Genomic DNA, 16532 nt, shown 5'->3' with positions numbered 1-16532 from the left:
GGACGACTGAGTATAACTGTCTACAAGGCTAACATAACAAATATCTGACTGTCCGAACTGTGTCTATGAAGCCTGTAAGAGTACTGAATAATAAAACTGTCTATAAACTGAATTAACTAGATAGCTGACAACGCCCCGAAGGAATTTGGGGCTCACCAGTAGCTGATACGTGCACTCCTAAATAGCTGAGTCGTCAACCTATATATCATTGCCTGCATCGTGAGATGCAGGCCCCCAAGCAACAAAAGGGACATCAGCACATTTGAATGGTACTGGTATGTAAAGCAACTGAAGTAATAAAATACTGGAACTGAAACTGAAACTGAACTAAATAGGAAAGCAAAAAGCTGAAGTACTCCCTGTTCTGGATGAAGAATCACCTGTAAAACTGTAAATATAACTGTGGCATGGGGCCCAAATAATGTGCACAAAAACTGTGGCCTCTGGCCCAAGCAATACGTATGCATAAACTGTGGCCTAGGTCCCAAAAGTACAGATACAGGTGTTCAACATTAACAATTTACAAAACTGAGACTGGCTATAGCTGATAGCATGATAACTGTTTCTAATTATGGGACTCTTGCAAATAACTGGTTATACACTGATTGAGACTCATGTGATAATAATGCATAAGTCTATAAAGATTACGTGCTGAGTTCATGATGTTCAAAGTGACAACCATGAACGAATTCTGTAACTGCAACCCTAAAAGATAACAGTTCTATATCATATCATGAAACTAGGGCTAAACTATATTCTGAGTCAAATTGCTGACAAGTATGAAGAATGAGGCGTAGGGAGAATCATGAATATTCCCTAACGTAGATAGTTAGCCTCACATACCTTAATTCCAGCCTTTGAGCGTAACACAATGTTCGTCAACCCTTTCAACTTTGATCTATATCAATACAAGTCAAAGGGATTCTATATTAGCAATAATATTCATGCTTTGGTCATCTAAGCATTTTATCAAACACTAGGTGGGCATGAAGCTCCACAACCTTCATTAATGGTGTTTTTTTCACCCAATCCCCATTCTATTACTTCTAGCTGATTCTACAAACTCAATTAGATGTAATTAACATCATTCTTCATCACCCATATGAATACAACAATCCCAAGTCAACAATCCAAAACTCTAGCATAGTTCATATAATTCTCTTTATCAAACCCATTTTCTATATGCTTCCTCAATCCAAGTGTTTTTAACTTATCAATACTTCAATCATCATAAAAACATCATAAAACTTACCTTAGTTGTTGTAGGAATAAGCCTTGATTTGTAATGCTTCACTTGAACAAAACCCTAGTTCCACCTTCCATGGAATTTCTTGACTTGAATGGACTTTGATGTGTTTCTCACACTTAGTTTTGTGGATTGATGAAGTGGATCTTTGGTTTCACTTAGATTCTTGCATATGAAGTGTTTGGAAGGCTCTAGAGAACTCTTGAGTCGTGGAGGAGAAATGGGAATGAAAAAAATGAGCTTGGGTCTCTTATTAACATCTTAAAATCTGACCCGTCGGGCAATTCTACGCCAGTTTTTACGGGCCGTCAAACTGTTTGACGGACCGTCAAAATGGACCGTAAAACTGCCCAGCAAAATATGGGTTTCTGTGACCATTTTACGCTGGTTTGTGTCAATTTTACGGACCGTATAATTTTTTACGGACCGTCAAAATTTTCTACGGACCGTCAAATGGTTCATAGAAATTTTCTGCTCAGACAGTCTGTTGTAGAATGGCCATAACTTTTGATCCCGATATGCTGTGAGGGCCCACTACCTATGGTTGGAAATCTCTTTCAAAGGGCTACAACTTTCCTCAAGGAAGGTTTCCCAAATTCCAAATTAATAGAGGGGTTATGGTCGTTGGAAGTAAGACCTTCTATAAACTCACTTGCAAACATGCCCCGTAGAGTGGCTTCCAACTTTGCTTTGCCCAAAAACATTTCTTATGACTTGATTGGTTTTCAAAACACTTCCTATAACCCTCATATTGATTCCATTATATTATCATCTTATGAGTCAAACCTTCGCCCGAAGCTACGAGGTGTTACACGGGCGCAAGAACAATCTAACGCCGAAGCGATGTAGGTGCAATTAGACTTATGGCAGGAACACAGAGACCACGCGTACATCCAGATGGTTCCACAGAAACAACAGATGGAGCGCTACTACAATCGTCGCACCAGCCTCCAACATTTCAAAGTCGGGGACTTGGTGCTAGGGAAGGTAACACAAAGTACTCGAGATGCAAATGCGGTAAAGCTAGGCCCAAATTGGAAGGGCCCGTACAAGGTGATCGGCATTGCCGGAAAAGGGTCATACAAACTAGAGGACGGAGACGGTAATCAGGTCCCTAGTTATTGTAATATTAGTTTCCTCAAAAATATATTATTCTTAGTTGGAAAACTATGGCCGGCGGTGCTGCACTCTTTTTCCCTTCGATCGATTTTTGTCCCACTTGGGTTTTTCCAGCAAGGTTTATAATGAGGCAACACTGCTTTGCCGTTACCATGTTTTTTCGGAGGCATTATACATGTTTGGAACCTCATTCTTTACTTCCAAACACTGGGGGGCTACACATATGGATATACTGAAGATTGTAGAGAAAGCTACTGTGGCCACGACTCAAAAATTTAAACAGCATCACCGGGGTCTGCCCGGGCGAAATCGGCTCAGAAATATAAACAACATCACCGGGGACTTCCCGGACGAAATAATCGCATGCATGAAATTTGCCATGTTAAGCAAATATCTTTGCAATGTTAAGTGAATATCTTTGCCATGTTAAGAAAAATACATTAAATAGATGCGACTAACTTCATATCGAAAAACTTTTTGCCAAAACTAATAGGAGACGTCCTTTTCTAAGCACCGAGAAATAAGGGCCCTCTGTTATAACGATAAAATCTTCTTACGAAGAAGGTTATGTTCGGAAACCATAAGAACTAGTTCGGAAGTCATCATAAAGATCAAGTCGAATGAATATTATTCCGATTTAGTAAGGCGTATCTTTAAAACAATTAGCCTTAAATAATTAGGCGACCTATACCCAAAGGTCCAGAGAGAAGAAAACAATGTACGTTCCTAGCCTTTGAGGTTTTGGAGTTTTGAATTTAAGCCCCGTGTCCTTTGAAAAGATAAGAGAATATGGGAGCTAAAGCAAAAGTTAAATCTATATAAAATCTCTCCGGGACCCCGAGGCAACAGACAATTTCAAGGCCCGTAGAAGAAGCTGTAAAAATCAGACTTCGCGGAGACCTTGATATAAAACAAAAACAGCAAATACAATTGTTCAAAGCGAATTAAAACCAGGACATTCAAGCCCTAAGATAAATGAAACATGAGCGCGCAGACCGGTCAGAGTTACCAGTTGGGGGGGGGGGGATGGACCACCCTTAGCAGGAGGAGGAGCCTCTTGGCCTTCACTGTAGGAGCTGCCGTCCTCAAACGATCGCAGGTTCGCCATAGCAGACTCAGCGGCCACAAAATCTACGTCGGCATATAACAAGACTTCTGACAAGTCCATATTTTTATTCAAGGCCTCACGGAAGGCATCCTGACGAGACTTCAGAATGGCAGGGTCGTGTATCACACTGGCCTTATGTTCCTAGGCAGTCCAGCGCCGCTGCAATCTTTCCCAACTTGATCTGAGACGGACCCGGGAAGCTTCTGAACATCTCAGCTGACCCCGAGCGGCCTCCAGTTTGCTTATCAGATGGAAGACTTGCACCTATAGGTTTTAGAGATCAAAATTCTTGGCCTGCAAGGGCATATTTTCTTCGTCCAACTGTTGCTTAGCTTCGTCGTAACTCAGTCGTATGGAGTGCTTCAAGGATTTTGATTCACGGCAACTTATTCAGAGCGTTTCAAACACCCGACGCAGTTAGTGATTTTCAGTGGTTACGGAGTCCGGCACTTGCATATTCCCTGCCTCAACTATTGTGGAGGTAGTGGAGGTATGTCATGCTAGGATTTGGTTTGCAAGCTGATACAACATGACCTTCAGGTTTGGGCCAGGTGGCCCTGGTTGAGTGGAAGTCTCACCGGTTTCATTGGTGCTGAAGTGCAATGGTAAGGGGTCAGGACCTGCATGATCCGAAGAGGCCGCCGGTCCTTCTTGCTCAGAGAGGACATCCGACCCCGCTATTCCGAGGGTTTGGGGATTCTCCTTTTCGCCGTCAAGGTTGATGACGCCCTAGTTTTATCTGTACCTCTTCTCAAGCCTCAACAAAGTGGCACCGGGACGCACTCGGGATCCTATCCCATCAGTTGAGGCTTCGGAAACCTGTAAGGGACTCCGAACTTTGTGTTTTCGACCGCCAGAGTGCTGAGTAATGGCAGACCTGATATTATAAAAGGAGGTAGCACTTGAGGAGATCCTCCGGGCTGACGATCTTCGAGTAGGGATTTTTGCATGCTGCCAAGAGGGTCCGTCAGGGAAGATGAAGAAGTATGAGGAATTATTTTTACATCTGGGTCCGAAATATCACCATGGTTCTTCCCTCTCCACCACTCTGCAGTCAAGATTTTCTAAGTTTTGATTACTCTTGCAGTGGCTCTCCGCAGGACCAGTACCCAGTCAAACATCCCCAGCACAAAGTCCGTGGCCACAAAGGCGGCTCCAAAGTTAAAGAAGGTTATGCGACGACAAAGGAAAATTCGGATAATCGGAAGGAAGGGTTTACGAACTTACGAGTGTTGTTCCACGTCTCTGGAAAGGGCTCCAGAGGGGCATGATGGAGAAGATCTATTTGTATCATCATAAACCGATCGCACCAGCCCCGGTCAAAGTCATCTTCGGCTCTGGTAATCAGCCTACGAGAGCCGTGGGGGAACAAATGGATTATTCCACCCCGAAACAAGTGCGGGGAATAGAGCCGCAATAGTTGATCAATAGAGAAGGCGAGTTCGGCGCGGTCAGCGAGTTCCTGAATACAGTAAACGATCCTCTATAAATAAGGAGTGAGTTGGCCTATGAAAACCCGGTACCTAAGGCAGAAAGTCCTGATCAAATAGGGAACTGGTAACGTTAACCCGATGGAGAAGGGGTAAGTATGAACCATGGAATACCCCTCGACATGGTGAGTCATCCTGTCCTCCGAACCAACAGCGAGGGCACAACCTCCGAATCCCAGTTGCAGTCGATGTAAACTTGGGGTAGGTCTTCATCGGTTATCAGGGAATTAATCTCACCCACATATTTATTGCGAGTATCTATGCGGAAGGGTCCTTTGTACACGAGGCAGAATTTCTGTGGCAAGGGATCCTAGGTAGGTTTCTTTGGTAATGGATGCTTCAGGGCTCTTCTCCTGGCCCGAAGTCAGGGAATTATCAGAAGAACGAGGGGAAGAAGGGACTGAATTCGCTGGGCTTTTAAGAGACAAAGCCATGGTTGAAATTGACGTTAATATTCTGGAAAGGAAGGTGTTGACACGCAATTTTGTCCCACTTTTCCTTCAATTAATTTATCCGCGTTTCTTGATCGTTAATAATTTGGACGAGTTATTTCAAATTTACTTAACAAAGCACTATATTAATACTTTCAAATATTTATTGCACGGTTATTTATTTTAATAAAAAGTTGTATTATATATTTGAAAGTGGTTAATTCTAGTCCAAATTATTAAGATGAAGATGTCCAAATAAATTAATTAAAGGAGGAAAAGGGCCAAATTTCGGATCCCACCAGCCCTCAAAACTCTTTCTAGACCAGTCCAATTGGCCCATTTTCGCCAAAATCCGTAACCCATTACCCATTTCAACTGACCCGGCCCACTTATCTTATTCATCTAAAACCTAAAGAAAAGAAATCAGTAGCCACACCTTGTCGTCTTCTCCTCTTTCCTTTTCAACAAAGCTCCATTTTTCCTCAACAATGGCAGATCTTTGCCACCCCATTTTTGTGCAAATACTTTCCTCTCTCATCTTCAAAGATCTAGTCAACACAAATGTCCAAGAAACTTTTAAAGTTTCTGAAAAGATCAACTGTTAAAAGATTCGATTTTCAATTTGAACGGTCATATTGACTCAAAATCAAAATCAAGTTCAAAATCCCGCCCAAATCGAAACCCTAGGTTTTGATTTACACCTATAAATACACCTCTAACTCCTCAGCCGAAGAGGATATTTTTTTTTGAGTCCGTGGCTTGCTCCTCAATTTCTATACTATCTGATAAATTACCTTTTATTCTTGAACAGTTTCTCATACATAAGACGTTCTGGTTCGTTTCGATCCGAGATTCGAATTTGTTCGGGAGTAAGAGAGTAGATCGAGATTCACGCCCCTGTTCACTGCACCCACAAGAGGTAAAATCCTTATCCTTATCCCTATTTCTATTTTTGTTGTTCGTTACTGTTAAGACGAGTTCCCATGTAGTATAAAATGTATTTTTTGCAGTTTTGTTGCTTTCCTTTGCTTAATATAATTCTGTGAATATGAATGCATACGTCGAGTACAATGCACATTTGCTGAAGTTGATCTCTTTTTCCGAATTTGAAATGTTTGGCTGAAACTGGATTTTAGAGTTTAGCGTTGTCTTTTGAATTCTATCCGAAACGATAGATGATAAGCTGAATAAAACAAGATGGTCAGTCAGTAGTTGTTATAATATGGGGGATATCATTTTACAACTTAATTATCAACTAAATCTTAGCTGAATATTGTGTTTGAATGTGAAGGTATGTTGATGTCGTACTAGTAAATATTGAGACGAGTTTGGTCTTCCCTTCCACTTTCTTCTGATGAGAATTCTATTTTAGGGAGTTGTAATGAATCTATAATACTAACTTTTACCATTCTAAATAGAGATGAAATTATGTATTCATTAAATACTAGAAATCCAGTTTCCATATTTGTTTAGATAAAGTTGAGTATGTCTTGTTCTTCCTTAAGTACATGACCCTGTTTAGTAGAATAATTGGCTCCATGAGTAAGATTATTCTACTCTAAAAAAAGAGCATGTTTGTGATGTCTGTTATGCGCACACAATACACTATGTGTTGCTGGTTTAGTTTGCCTCTTGGGCTAAAAATCGTTCAGCTCATTGTAGCAATATAATGCCCCTTTAGATTTTCGATGAGTTCTGGAATGTTTGGCAGCATGTAAGTTTAAATTTTAAAAGTCGTGTTCAGGCGTCAAAATTCTTTTTCCATGTTTGAACTTTGCTGAATAAGAGACGTGTTTCCTCTCTTTGAAATATCGCGTGAAATACTTGTCGGGAATTTGCTTTCACGTATTCTGGATATGATTTTTTATATTTAAGCTCAGTTTAAAAAAATATGTTTTGAGCATTTAAGTAATGTAGTTAAACTAAGGTTAAACCAAAATCTTAACAATGTGTTCATAGGCTAAATCTTGAATGTGACAATCTGTAATGTTCAATATGTCTTTGGAATTCACCTAAGTTCGTGTTCCATATTTACCACTATGGTTGTTCAGGAGTTTAGAGACTGGGTTACAAATACTTGCTTTAATGATCGAAAATGAACCAAAATATAACTGGAAAATTTTCTCCAAGTTTGGTATGTTGAAATAGTCAGATAAAGAGGGAGCTGGATCAGCTGTATATTCATCTAGGTCTTATTTTAATTGAACTAGTTTAACACATAGGAATTGCAGGGTCTAGGTATATTGAATTTTTCAAACTAGTATAAACATCTCAATGTAGAATTTCCTTTTAAGTCTGGTAAGTCGATGCACAATATGTACTAGAGCCCGAGAAGTTGGCAAGTTGTATCAGTTGTGTACTATTGATGTTATCAAGAGAAAGTTTGCCCTCTAGCTGTGTTCAAATTTAACTTGTTGTGATCTTACTGCTTGAGCATTCACTGCCAAAGGGAAAAAGTATTCATGGAAGCCAAAGTTTCTGTTTTTTTTTTAATCTCTTATTTCCTGTTTCTCTTTGAATCTTGTTAGATATTTTGCGGGTCACATTCTAATGATTTCATCTCTTCTATTTATTTTCCATATCCAGATCTTCTTATTGTTCTAATCTTTTCCTTTTTTTTTTTTTTTAATTTTGTTTCGCATGTACACCGGAGCCGAAGAGTTTCATTTGAGACTCAACGACACCACTTACGGAAGCCCGCACATCATTCACTATCTTCTCTCTTACTCTCTTGAGCGGAAAATTGCAGAACATTATCATCTTGCGAAAGCCAAAAATGGCGTTTATCATTTACGTCACTTTGGCCTACTCCCTATAGTGTTCAGAATTTCCTCTGTGACTAATCCTTTATTTTGTTTTGTGATTGATTGTTAAGATCTACGCAAGTTTATAATTTATAATTAAGTTTCCTTTAGCTAATAATAGACTAATTAGTTCTTACATGTGACATGTCATTAGATGTAAGGGACTTGGAACCAGTAATCAGTTTATGTATGTCTAGCAATATTTGGACCACAGGCAAATCGTATTACTCAAGATCTGTACATAAAACAGGAGTCTAAAACTTTTCCCAGTTCTTTTCAATTTAGGTCTGCTTCAAATTGTTCTAGTTATGAATTTGGTCTTTGGAATTCGAAACGGTTGCATCGTCTTGTCATATACTCTTTTGAAAAATAAACAAATCATTTTCTTTCAGGTTTTGGCCATTCAGTTACAATTGCCTACAAATCAACTTTTGCAAACTCAAAGGATTTGATCTTTCACAATTTGAAATCAATTCTCTAAAAAGTTTCTTTTAGTAGTGTCTTAGCTGCTTTACACTTTAAATTTGTTTTTAAGAGTCTAATTAATTAACATAAGTCCGGTCAGTTAACTATTGTTAATGGATCTTAAAGGATGCCTAATGCCTTCCCTTTAGACTAGTTGAACCCTTACCCAGATCTTCGGTTTTGTAGACATTAAAACGAAGTTAACTTTAGAAAATAACCTTCATGAAATTTAGGTGCCCTAATTCACCATAAATAATTAGGTGGTGACTCCCTAAGTTTAATTAACCCCGGAATTACCGGGATGTTGTAAAATATTTTGACTCCGGTTAAAATGGGGTATAACAGAAGGTCTGAGTCCTAAGTAGAGGGAATCTAAACTTCGTGCAAGGAAAGAAATAAGTTGCTTGAGTGGAAAGATTGGAAAAAGATTTGGAGTTTATATAAGGAGGAAAATCTTTGAAACCCAGAAATCGAGGCGTCAGCAGGGACAGCAAAGTGCCAATGGTCATCTTTATTGCCTTATGACGCTTCGGGAGCGACGATTGAGGTCTTAGAACATTTTGGGATCCGGCGCATTCCAGATGAATTTAACTCTCTTCCACTTTCCGGGAAAATCTGTTCGAATCCCGAGAAGTTGGGGGGAGGGGGCTATCTATATTGGGAAAAATACGGATAATACAGCTGTACCAATGTCATTAGGATACGTGGCACAAAGGACAAGTCATAAGGTGGGTCAGCACTGTTACCACCGATAATAGAACCATGGTACCGGAGAAAGCGCTAGGCCTAGTGGGGCATTAGAGTATCCCCGGTCGAAAATATAACAGTCTTCCATTATGAGTCAATTCAAGCGTTACGGATACGGTGTGATTATGCTTAATGACCCTCTTCATTACTCATTATTGCCATGTATTTAAAGTTCATTATGGGCAGGGACGTACTACATGGAATATGCGCCCCCAGCTTTTAGTATAAATAGGAATTGTCATTCCCATTGTAAGGACGAGATACAAACTAATATATGTTATACCCCATTTTAAACGAGTGAAATTAGAGTACAACATATTGGAGATTCCTATATTGCTTATTTTAAGGAGTCGCCACCTAATTGATTTTACGGTGAATTAGGGCACCTAATTATTAACTAAGGTAAAGCTAACTAAACCCCGTTAATGTTCTGCTTAAATTTTAATTCTAGGTAAGGGTTCTAATTATCCTAAAGGGAAGGGGTTAGGCATCCTCTAGGATCCGTAACTAACGGTTATCCAGCCAAACTTAGGTTAATTAATTAAGGTTAAATAAGATGCTTAAATTTTAAGAAAATGACTTATAGTATTATTAAGATTTTAAAGGAAAATATAATAACGCTGTCTAAAATAAGATTTTTTAAAAATATACTAAGGCTTTAAATAAAAATGCTATTTAAACAAGACTTGCAGGATAATTTGCACAAAAAGAGATTTCCAATGCTATTTAAAACTTATAAACGTTGCTAAGGTTTTAAATGAAAATGCTATTTTAAAATAAAGCTTGCAGAAAATACGATATTTCGCATATAAGTGATAACTTTTAAGAAAGGACTTAACAAAGTTAAAATTTGAATAAAATCATGTCATATGAATTGGCAATGTAAAAAATCTAGACTTATTTTTTATAAATAGGATGCAAAGGGAGTGAATTTTCTTTCTCTTTTTTTTATTGACTTTATCTAACTATATTTGGCTAAATATACTTAAGTTATTATTTATATATTAGTGACGTTTTGAAATCTTTAAGATAGTAAAAAAACGTGATTCTCTTGGTTCAAAATATGTGATCATGCTATTGTTGAAAACCAATTATTCTAAGAAGATAAATATTATAAGTACTCTAGATAATTTAACGTAAAATAAAAGAGAGTGAAATTCATGGAATAAATTATTATTTTTTCTTAAATTAACTACCCATTATTCTAAAACTAACCCATACTAATTAGGATTCTCCTAAGGATAAAAACAAGCAACAATAAAATGTTAGACATGCACTCCAAACCAAATATCTATCAACAGAACAAACATAATCAGATTATCGGCCCATTTAGGCTATTGCCAAGAAAAATCTGCTTCAGGCGTTGGGCTTTGGCCTAGAATTTTCAATGCTGCTGCAGATGGGCTGCAATTCTGTTTTGTGCGATATAGGTCTCGGCCCAGATATTTTTTATACTTGCTGTGGACAGAACTGGCAGAAGGGGAATAATATTTTCGTTGGGCCTTGGCCCAACACCGAATGCGGAAGACAAGTCCCTCGGGCTCGTGTGCGAAGGTCATGCATAAAATAAAAGGAAAAGAATTAGTATACGATCAATGGATAATGTTAAGCATGTAAAATTATAAACTCAAACAAATAGCAGATTGTGTATATTCTATGTATATTTGAAGTATACCTCATGTATACACACTCATAAGGATGTATAGAAGGTCAATATCGGAAAGCTTTTGCCCCCGCCTTCCCGATGTTGCACAAGTTCCAAGGGATTTCATGAATCCCAGGCATGGCTAACACCGGGGAGGGTTCAAGCTTGATCCGTAATGACCAATCTAACTTCCCTATTAATGTATTTTTTATGAATGTATTTCAAAATACATGAATACACAACCTCGTTGCCTTAGCAAGATTAAAGCACTTATAAGTGTATTGAAAATGTTCCAGCCAGTCGGCTATGCTAAACACAGGAATTCAATTCTAGAAACATCGAAACAGTAGCAACTAGGCTTATCATTACAACATTTATTTCAAAAGAAAGAAAAACAATGGTTCCCTGAGTATAATGTCAACGTTGCATTACAACAACCAATAATTAGCAAAGGACAGGCAAACAGAACAGTAGCACAGGGAATTCTTACAGTATGAACATGGTTCCAAACAAACATAACAGCCAAGCAGATAGGCAGCACATCAGTGGCAGGCGACTCACAAATAACCCTATGGTAGTTTGCAGGTTTAACAGCAAAATGTTCGGGTTTTAAGCGAAAGATAAACAAAGAGACCTAGGTAACATTTTGACACTGCTGAGACAAGGACTTTATGCAGTGATATTTGAAACAGGCACTTATGGAAAGAGCATAACCTTCAGCAGACAAACAACCAAATTCGCATACTGGATTCATTTTTTAACAGGGCAGATACCAGATTGTTTGGGAACAAAAGAACACATTCAAGGAGAAGGGAGAGGGGTAACATGATCAGATTCGAAAACGCAAAGAAAAGAGGAAGAAAATTCATGGGCATCTCGCGTATTTCAAACCAAAAAAAGACATACCCAAAATAAACACAATGAACAGTTACAAGTATGATGATCCTTTAAACATTTTAAACAGAAGGTATAATTTCTCCGAGGTATCGCACATCTATGGGGATTAAAACAATACAAAAAGGCTGGCATTTTTAGTATAGATAGAGGAGATTTAGAATATAGGTTTATGACTTAGTCCGATATGTTAAACTCATTTCTTAATTATCAGCTGACCTTACAACATATTTTACTCAAATAAGGAAAAGTAAATACCATATTTTAAGTTAAGTTACCATGACACAAATGACAAACAAGGCTCAAGTCAAACTGAGACCCACAACTAAAGAAGCACAAAAGGTAAACATGCTTATGCTTAGCTAATATGAAAGAGACATCAAACTGAAATAACATTCCATTTTATATTAAATTACTAAAATATCTCAATGAGCATACATAGTTGTATCAACAGGACTTCTGCTAAACTAGTATGTGGAATAAGAGTAGACCTAAACTAACATGTGATACCACATAAAGTCATAGTCAGGAAAAACCACAGATTAACCGATGCACAACTAGTCAAAGTTGGACCTGTATGACACGACTAAGCAGCTACAGACCTGAACTAATCTGTGGCCAATCATTATTGAGCATACAAACTTTACTTAAGCTGCTATAAGTTGAATAACATATGGTTAACCAAAACAGGACATAAAATGAACCACTACGGAACAAACTAAAAAGTAAGCACATACACATAATTAGCAAAACTACAAACTAATATACAAAACTAATCAAATGAAGAATAAATAAGCAATGTAGACCTAACAAGCACATGATTAACCCAAATTGACATATAACGTAAAACTGAACAACTACAGAACTAGAAACAGGATTAATCTAAGATTGAATATGCTTAATACAACTAAAAAAATAAAAAACCACAAACAGGAACTAAATCATAACTGACCAAACAAATCACATAAGTAGTTTAAAGCACTCAAACATTTACTAAAAATTAACTAATGGAAGGTGTATTACCTTCTTCGGGTGCAGCGAAGTGGGACTCGAGCCTCCGATATACCTCGAAACACTTTGAACCCACCGAGTCAGTATTTCCTCGAACCCAAACAGAACCAAGTGCGGAAACAAAAAATGATTTAGATTTTTTCTCGATATCAAACGATGTTGCCACTGCTAAAATAAACTAATCTTTCTAGGGAATTTTCAGGTGGCTTAAACTTATGCTTTGTTTAGAGGGGATTTTGCGGCTGAAAAGAAAAACTTGTTTCAATTTTAGGGGAATTTCTCGGCTCAAAAGACCCCCTCTTTCAACTGAACTCCCGATTATTTATAGGTGGACACCTAGGGTTTTCTTTAGGGTTTCAAATTTTTGGCGGGATTTCAAGTTGACTTCTGTTCAAATCAAGACGTTGGGTATTCTGTCATTGATCTGAAGCAACGTAGAAGAAAACAAAAAACCTTAAGAACTCCGTACCCGAAAAATCAAGAAGGCTGATAAAGAAAAAGATTTATTTTCACAAGGGGATGAAAACCCATTAAAAACATCAGATCGAAAGCAGATGAGGAACGAAGAAGACAAACCTCTTCATGGTTGAAGACTGACGGGGGGGGGGGGGGGGGGGGTACAAATATTAATTGCCTTCCCCGAACTGGCCATGCAAGGCGTCTGATGCTTTGCTATTTTTGCTGAAGACGAAAGCAAGAGAAAGAGAGAGGGGAGGAGCGTGTGCGCCGTTGAGGGAAAAGGATGAAAACCTAATGGTTTTCATTCTTTTGTTAAACGAAGCGGGTCAGTTCGAGTCGCCGGGTTTAATGGACTGGGCTGCTGAATTACGTGGGCCGGGTAGGATGAATTAGAATATTGGGCTGGGTATTAAATGGCCTCATACGGATTGGGCATTTGTGGGTTGATTTTAGATTTGGGTTAGATGAATTAAAAATATGGACCGATGATAGAAATAATTTGGCTTCTGAATTTAAGTAAAAGACCTATTGCAATTAATTATATATTAATGGTGCCCAAATATTACCTAATCTAAAAGTATGTATTTATTAGTAATCAGATAAAAATAAAATTATATGACGTCATAATAGCCGTGCAATAATTTTAAGTCAACAGTAAATAAATGCTATTATTTAGTTGTGCGGAAATAAATGCGATGCGTGTGCATAGGATGGTAAAATGCTGAAATGATTATAATGTGAATTACAATAATTTCGGTAATAATAATAATGACAAAATAATGATAATAATAATGGTAATAATAACAGCAGTGACTACAACAGGATAATGAATGCCGGTATTAATAAAAGCTAATAATTATATTAAATTATAAATAGTTATTTTTTAAGTTGTCAAAAATATTAAAGACAGATATTTTGGAGGAGAGGCGGGACAAAATTGGGTGTCAACAATATATTCAGTTCTCATACTTATGCTTTGCATAAACTTTAATTTTATTGTCATACTTACTAAGCTCCGGTGCCACGGCGTGACCGGAACGGAGAAATCTAAGTCCGGAATTGTCATCTGCTGCCTAGGCTTTTCCTTACTATTTACTTTATTTACTTATATTTACATTATCTCGTTACGAGCATCATATTCTTATTGGTCACTCCTGATCACGTCTAAAAATTCAACTGAACCGTTTTACGGGTAAACAACCTTGGCCCACAAATTTTCATTAAACAAGAAGCAGGAGCAAAAATTAAGGACCAGTGATTTGAGGGACAAAAATTAAAGACCAATCCATATGAAAGACAGTCTGCGCAAAAAAAAAAAAGATTTGAAATATGATTATTTATATTTAAGCTTAAATTGTGATACTAGCACTTGAATGAGGTGATATTTAATGATTAATTGGATTAATGTACTCAACTAGGTCAACGTATGTACCAACACTGCTGCAACTTTTGACAAAGTAGGAGATATATTGTTCCTAGGTCACCCTTCCCATTACAGCTTCTGTAGTTAATAGCCAGTTGGCATCGGTAGGCAATCAACCTACTTCGAAAAAAGTTTTGACTTTCCAGCAACCTAAAGAGAGTTCCAATGATTCGTTATATTGTGCTCTTATGATATTTTCAATCATGTCTTACAATTGCCGGACCATAAAGGTAGCAACAGAGGCATATTTGTGTTTAACCGTGCCAACAAAAAAAAAATTGCGACAAATTAGCAGTATGAATAATAAATTACAGAACTCACGAAAGAAACGTACAAGTAATAACAATTTTATTGATAAGCTTTCTCACACAACTCTAAATATCCTTTGATTCTTGTCTCTTAATTGTTTTTTCCTAATCAAGAAAACTGATTAGTGTATTTCTCAAACAATGGGCGAGTTCTTTGGCAGCACTTCGGATTGATCTCACGAAAAGACTTCTAATTCATCTTTCCTCCTTCTCTCTTGAATTCGAGGACGAGTTCTTTAGCCTTTAGGCTTTCCTGATAAAATGGTGTTGATGGTGATGATGTGAAGAAGATCTTGATAGCATGGAAGAAATGGAGTGGAAAGCGTTTGCTGCTATTCGTGTTTTTATCTGCCCTCGTCTTGGCAAACGGCTTGTGCTCCTCGAACTCTCAATTGCTGCTGCAGTCACTCTAGTCATTTCCTGATTCACGATCTAAGGCTATAATAATATGGTGCTTTAATGACACTGATGCAATTTTTGATTTTGAAAAAGACTCAGTATAAGAATTGTTGCTTTAGTTTAATGAAGTTTGGTGCTTTATGTGGCAGAGATGATTTGTATTGATGTATGAAAGTCATTATATACAAAGTAGATATCTCCCTATCAGAATGATACTAGGCTAAATTATAGGACCTAATTACGATACATAAAGAAGAGAATATTTACAATATTTACATAGACTATTACATAGTCAATCACACCCCCGCAGTCGAAGCGGGAGGTTGTCGTACGCTTAGACTGTCCCTGAAATCATCAAAGAGCACGCGCGGAAGACCTTTAGTGAAGATATCTGCGATCTGGTAACGGGACGGGACGTAATGAACACGAACTTCTCCACGGGCAACTTTCTCACGTACAAAATGTATGTCCATCTCAATATGTTTAGTGCGTTGGTGCTGAACTGGATTACCTGATAGGTATATGGCACTAACATTATCATAATAAACCAATGTAGCTGTCCGGATGGGACAACGGAGCTCCAAAAGAAGGTTGCGAAGCCAACAGGACTCAGAGACGACATTAGCGACGCCATAGTATTCGGCCTCGGCACTCGACTTAGACATAGTAGGTTGCCGTTTGGATGATCATGAGAGGAGCTTATCGCCAAGGAAGACACAGTAACCTGATGTGGATCGGCGAGTGTCTGGACAACCGCCCCAATCTGCATCTGTATAAGAAGCAAGAGAGGCAATGGAGGATTTGTACAGATGGAGACCAAACTCAATAGTACCTTGAATGTATCGGACTATGCGTTTAAGAGCATGCATATGTGCAACCTTTGGATCATGCATGTGAAGGCAAACTTGTTGAACCGCATAAGAGATGTCTGGTCTTGTGAATGTAAGGTACTGCAACGCGCCGGCCAACTTACGATATTGGGT

The 16532-nt window shown here is 38.1% G+C and overlaps 1 long non-coding RNA gene across 1 annotated transcript; it reads left to right on the top strand.

Annotated features, from left to right (window-relative positions):
* Positions 1 to 5836: 5836 nt before the first annotated feature.
* Positions 5837 to 8257, top strand: LOC132603828 (uncharacterized). The gene is made up of 2 exons (XR_009568547.1): positions 5837 to 6081; positions 6206 to 8257. It is a non-coding gene; the product is annotated as an uncharacterized LOC132603828 (long non-coding RNA).
* The last annotated feature ends 8275 nt before the right edge of the window (positions 8258 to 16532 follow it).

The sequence above is a fragment of the Lycium barbarum genome, chromosome 7 (assembly GCF_019175385.1).
Source record: "Lycium barbarum isolate Lr01 chromosome 7, ASM1917538v2, whole genome shotgun sequence".
NCBI lineage: Eukaryota > Viridiplantae > Streptophyta > Magnoliopsida > Solanales > Solanaceae > Lycium > Lycium barbarum.
This window is presented reverse-complemented; position numbering and strand designations above follow the sequence as displayed.